This window comes from Pelecanus crispus, chromosome 5, assembly GCF_030463565.1.
Source record: "Pelecanus crispus isolate bPelCri1 chromosome 5, bPelCri1.pri, whole genome shotgun sequence".
NCBI lineage: Eukaryota > Metazoa > Chordata > Aves > Pelecaniformes > Pelecanidae > Pelecanus > Pelecanus crispus.
In genome coordinates, this window is record NC_134647.1 from 67,501,031 (window position 1) to 67,507,269 (window position 6,239).

The 6,239-nt window shown below is 35.6% G+C and overlaps 1 protein-coding gene across 1 annotated transcript in view; it reads right to left on the minus strand.

The window, feature by feature from the left end:
* The window catches only part of ZFYVE9 (zinc finger FYVE-type containing 9), a 44,728-nt gene extending 40,441 nt beyond the window's left edge, over positions 1-4,287 (minus strand). Inside the window, exon 1 of the mRNA XM_009483218.2 lies at positions 4,255-4,287. The gene's annotated coding sequence lies outside the window, so the exon portion shown is untranslated. The remainder of the gene's footprint in view (positions 1-4,254) is intronic.
* Between the last annotated feature and the right edge of the window lie 1,952 nt (positions 4,288-6,239).

Sequence of the window (6,239 nt, forward strand, 5' to 3'; positions counted from 1 at the left end):
GATGGAGTGTACTCTTTGATCCCTTAGACACCCAATATAAGATCTTCCTGAGTCATGCCCACCAAGTCATTGTATTAAAAATCTTTCATGCCATTTTAACTGAAACAACTACATTTACTACACACATTTCAGTTAAACCAAAATAATTTTAAAAAGCAAATGCTTCTCCTTAGACATACAAATACTAAATTCACTCAAACTACATCCAAACTGCAAGAGTCTGGAGGTTCTCTTGCACCCTTCTCTCCACCTCATTTCAACTCCTTAATAGGAAGCATCTTTACCAGCTGAGTAAATATCAAATATTGAAAAGTTAATTAGAATCTGTCCCAATGGATATTTTGCTTGAAATTTTTTTCCATTCAAAGTTCTAAACATCAACCCAAATTAACTCACTATAGTAAGACCATTTTGTACAAAACACCATATACTTTCACATCCATTTATAATGTATTTAATTTACATTATAATGACAACATTCCAGTCTAGCAAACAAGTGATGAAGATGTAAGTAAGTATTCCTAAGCAAAGTCCTACTACTAAGGTCAGTGATGCAAAGAGTACCTGTCAGTGAAGCACTGCAAGAGTGAAAAGTGTCATACAAAATTTTTGTGTTCAGGAGTTAAACTGTGACACTGTCTGAAGCCACTGCACTCAGATTTCCACGCACTTTCATAGTGAAAAAGGACATCTAGTTAAGGCATTCGCTAGGACATAAACACAAACTCTGCAATATGGGCGGCCCCAAAGAAATAGGCTACAAGCATTGATTTTTTTTGTTTTGCTTATTTTAGAGAAGATAATGATTACTGACAAGCAAATTGATAGAGAAGGAATGCTATGCTGATTACATAGTTGCTGAAAACATGTTTTTAAGTAACTCTATGAACAACTGCTTTTTGATTCTGTGTTACTTTCAAATGTTTAGAAAAATTCAGGCCTGTCCATTCATACAACTTCAAAACCTGACTGAAAGCCTGATCAAATTACTTCAGAACTAATTCAAATTTATGCTCATTGGAGTAAGTAGAATATAAGCCACATTTGTCCCTAAAATTTAGTCCTATATAAGGTGGTTTTTTTCATTGTCATATAAATCAGGAACAAGATATGCCTAGCCAAAGAAAGCAGTGTTAGAAGTTCATAATAGTCTTTTTTTTTTACTTTAGTCAGGGTTTGGCTTTTAAATTTTATATTAAGTGTGATTTTATAACATTAGAAAAATGCAAATATTCAGACTTAGGAGACAACATATTTAAAAATAACCAGGGCGTATAAAGAAGACTTACAGTCCCAAGGAGGTTAAATGTGGTTAATACTTCATAGCATCTCTGTGCAATTATTAACATCTGTATTATCTAATATTAAATATCTAATATTTGTGAATTTAAATTTGGTCCAATATGACAGAGGGATTTTTTCTGTATTTTAAAAAATTCTAAGTAGAGAGAACTATGTGTAAACAAATATGTGTAATCATGTAAATTCTGAAGCTCAAATACTGGTGCACAAACATGCAATGAGCCAAAATCCAGACTGATGGATGCTCATAGTCCAAACTGAAGAGAGAAGAGACCTTTTATATCATTATTGTTATTTCACTTACTGATGTACCAGGATGTATGGAGAATCTTTTATTTTTAAACTCACAGTCACTAAGCTGACAGCCGCTGATTGTCTATGCAAATAGGTACTTCTCAGAAAAGGTCAGCTCCAAATCTTCAGGTCTAACACATAAAATTATTATTATATAAAAGAATGCAACAACCCCCCCAAACTTTTCCAGAAGTTTCTGTCCAAGGGCAAAACACACTGCCAAACCCACAAGAGTCCTTACTGCCCTCTTCCTGACAGAAAAGGAAGACAAGTACTCATGTTCTTCACAAATACCTGCAACTCTTCTTGACCAATACATTGTCAGCAACTCATATTTTTGCCAGTTTAAGATCTAATACTTCAACTCTGCATCGCCAGCAACTCAAGATCAAAACAGAAAACACAAAGTGCTCTAACACAGCATGCGATAATAACCGGGTAGCTGTTTTCCCGGTGGTTTAGAATTTAATTTTATTTTGAATATTTTTATGAAATATCCAACATAAATAAAAAGAAACATATTCCTTTACAGGTCTTTGGAAACTTTGTAACTCACAGGTACCACTATAACAGTTTGGAACAGTTTTAGAATTATTCTAGTCCCAAACTTCTTCCTAATATAAAGGCTAAAATTACATTTTTAAAGGATCCTTGATAGTTGTGAAAGTCTTTAGTATTCTCAACTATTCCAAGCCATGGCATGGAGAGAAGCCATCGAGCAAACACACAACTTAAACTCTGGAAAAGTGACAATAAGAACATAAGCAAACCAGGAAGAAATTTCAATGGCAATTCTAGCTGTATGCTGCCAAAAAGGAGACACTTCCTAAATTAGTATATATTGGGATGAATGATATGAAGAAGAGGATATTGTGCCAGTGCAAGGAAAAGGAGACATAAATCACCAATCCCATGAAAAGCATAAGATGGTTTTTCAAAAATACAGTCCTCCATGCAAAGATTTGGCAGAAAAGACTAATTATAGGCAAAAAGCCCCCATTAAATAGCAAAATATTTTTTTTTATTCTGTTTTTAAAAAAAGAAAAAAAGAAGAATACAATGGCTACCATCCACTGGTACAGTAAGTCCAGAACCCAAGATCACTTGTTACCTATTGCAGAGTCATCTCCTGTCTTTCATGGCAAAAAGCTAATGAAAACATTCAGCCTGTCAATCAGATTATCTGCAAGCTCCTGTTGGATCACAGATCACGCGTAATTCAGAAACTCCGTGTTTTACTTATCAATTTCTTCATACAACCACATGGACTTATCATCATCTTCATCTCTCAAACTTAAGAACTTATGTTTTATCAAGCTTACATGCTCTATTCTCTCCTAATGTCTAAATAAAAAGGCACATGTACCAGATTGTCTGTGTCATATGTATCCAGAATTACTATGCTAGTCATCATAGCATTTAGACATAAGACAAACTTTAGTTGATTAGTGGGGAGGGAAGGAGACAGAAGTAAGGGACAGAAAAACCTTCCTTAAAATTAGATGGTATTCTGAACAAGCTTAACCTTGGAGACTGCCTTTCAAGACAGCTCAGACATCCCACGTGCCGGCTTCTTCTTGGGAAATGAACTGTACAAAGAGATAGGCCTTGTGGTATACCTGCAAAGTGGCAAGACTCGTATTTGTTTTGGTGTCTATGATAAGGAATTATGTAACCCCAGATCCTCTGCACCACACATCCTTAATTACCCTCAAGATTTTTTCACCAGCGGAACTGAAAGCCTTAAGTCTTTCAAATCTTCTTGACTCTAACAGTGGACGACCAGCACACAATCACGTTAAAACACTGTAATAAAAAAATGCACCAAAAGGAAATAATACCAACATACAACTATCAGCCTCATAGCAAAGGCCTAAAAATCAGAGAGTACGTAAAGAACCAGAATAAGATCTCCGGACTTTCTATCATGCTGCCCTGTGTAGACTACTCTTTCAATATGAAACTGTGAACATACACATTTCAGTAAACTCTTACTAAACAAAATACTCATCGTTTATTATAGTCCTCACCAAAAATATATATAAAAGACTCCTAAGATGAAAGTCACAAGGAGCATGATCAAACTGAAGCCAAACATTGCTCATTCATCCTGATAAAAATCAGACATCCACAAAATGTCATTTTCCCACAGCATGACAACATGGAATTACATATCAACTGGACAAATTAATTTATTAGATCTAGTGCTCCTGAGGACCTCCATCAACCCCAATAAACAATAGTCAAGTCCACATATTGTTCCAGCTCCCTTTAGTGATTTTTGTATTATTTGCCCCTGGGAGGAAGAAGTCAAGCACCTTTGCTGTAATGAACAGCTTGTTCAGAGCATTCAGCAATAGCTGTATTTTTAACTGATGAGATCTGCCTACAGCACAGACTGAGGAAGAAAGACTTTGCCCACTTCCCCCCTTCTCCAAACAAAATAAGACACATCTTTGCTCTAAAACAAGGCAATTACTCTCATTAAAAACCAAAACAACAAAATGCTAAAAATACTCCATCATCTTCTATACAAGATATATATCCATATAGAGGTGTATGTACATAAATATATATCCATAAGCATACACAAAAATACATGCATTTCAAGTACATACCCCTGAATCATTACATTCTAAAGCAGAACTTGCCTCTTACCTTTTTCTTTTATACATATGTTAAGAAACGAATGACCCTGTGCCTACTCATGATGACTGCAGCACAACCAGCCAGTTCTGCTGAATCAGAGTGTTCTACTTGATCCTAGAAAGAAAATATAAACATGTATTTTATGATTGGTAATTCTGCCACAAACCATGTTTTTTCAACATGACTCCAGCTAGCACAGGCACATTTGGCAAATGCTGCAAGCCTTCAAATGATTTGGATTACATTTGCAGCTTTAAATTCAGGGATCTATGCACTATGCCACTATTGCACTCCAACATTGTGATGAAAAAAGCTGCTAATAAAAAACACATTGCTACCTACCTACTATTATTCTTCATTTAACCGTAAACCCACAGAGCAAGGCAGCAACTCTAACTGTCCTTGTATTCCTGATGACCTTGACTGTAGCGCTTAATTTCTAAAACTAGCCTCTGAAGTTAATTATATTACACTACAATAGGCCTTCCAAAAATAAAGAGCTAGTAGCTTTGATACTCAACAAAAATTCACAGCCCTCTGAATTCTGTAAAGTGTATTCATCAGCTTCCCACTGATTTTGTTACAACTAAACAACTGGGTTTATCTTCAAATTATTCCCCCTACAATCTTAGGCTCCTATCACTTCCTAAATGCTTCTTCTCTCAAAAACCACAATGGCATCAACCTTCAAAAAAAAAGAAAAAAAAAAAGAGTCTTCAGAAGAAACTGTTTTGTTCTCCTAACTACAGCATTTCTATAGGTCAGGTGGTCATTTTCGCAGGCTGCATCTTAATAGTCAACACAGGTCAAAAATCCAACACAGCCATAAGCAAAGAAAAGAGACTAGTTTATGACAAACAGTGCAACAAGAACAAGGAGTGAGATAAGGTAAATTCATGTTTTAAGGTTTGCTGGTGCTGGTATTTGACCTGTTAGGTAGTTGAAATATTTGTTACTGCTCTGATGAAGCAGCAGCATATGTTAGAAAAAAAAATCTTAAAACTCCAGGAAAATGAACAGAGCTAAAAAAAAAAATCAGTTCTCCATGCATTAAAGCAATATTCAGTACTATAATACAATTTTTCCAGGGTTGTTTATTATTCTTTTCAGAAATAAGCTACAGTAATAATTCCAGGAAACTAATGAACTGAACAGTAGCACTCTTAGTAGTACTGTTTCAAACTCAAAATAAAATCCCACAGCTTTGTATGCCAACAGAACTGTTCCTGTATGCAAGTAAAATTTCTGATGCCATGTATATTTCTATCTCTATAAGCTAAGATGAATTTTGGATATTTGGGAAACAGTACAAATTATTATATTACAAAGTTCTTCAGATAGACTTCATATGCATGCAGAAATGGAGGTGAGGGAAATTTAATTCCACTGAAAGGCTTTAGAATGCTAAGCTTTTTCAAAGGGATATGAAATACATGTGGCAGCAGGGCAAGGTTATCTGTACCACCAGCATGGACCCTCCTGGCCTGTAGGTGGAGGAAAATGATTCCGTTTTCATGACCCCTTTGAAAAGATGGATCAATTAATGACAATTCTGTTTGTGATTTATGACAAGGCCTGTCAACTGCATCATGAACATCAAACACATTTCACATGAACCAGTCAGTCACACATTAACTACAGAGTTCAATCTTTACCAATCAGAAATGGATCACACCTAGCAACCTACAGCTGAAAACGTGCTGTGCTGTTACTAGTGCTCTAAGCCAACAAGCCTTCTAGGCAAGCGATATTCAGGGCAACAGTACAGCTTTATCATTCATTGTTTTTATTCTGATCCACTTTACTTGTTCCATTCTTCCCAGGTAATAACTTTTTTGTCTGTAACCATTCAACACAGAAGAACACAGATCCAATCAACTGATACCAGCTTTGAAGAGATATTACCTGGAGGTCCTAGAGCTTTTTGTTTATAACTCAACATTTACTCTCAGCAGCCATTTCCCCTTACAAAGATCAATGCAAAAATCAAAGCA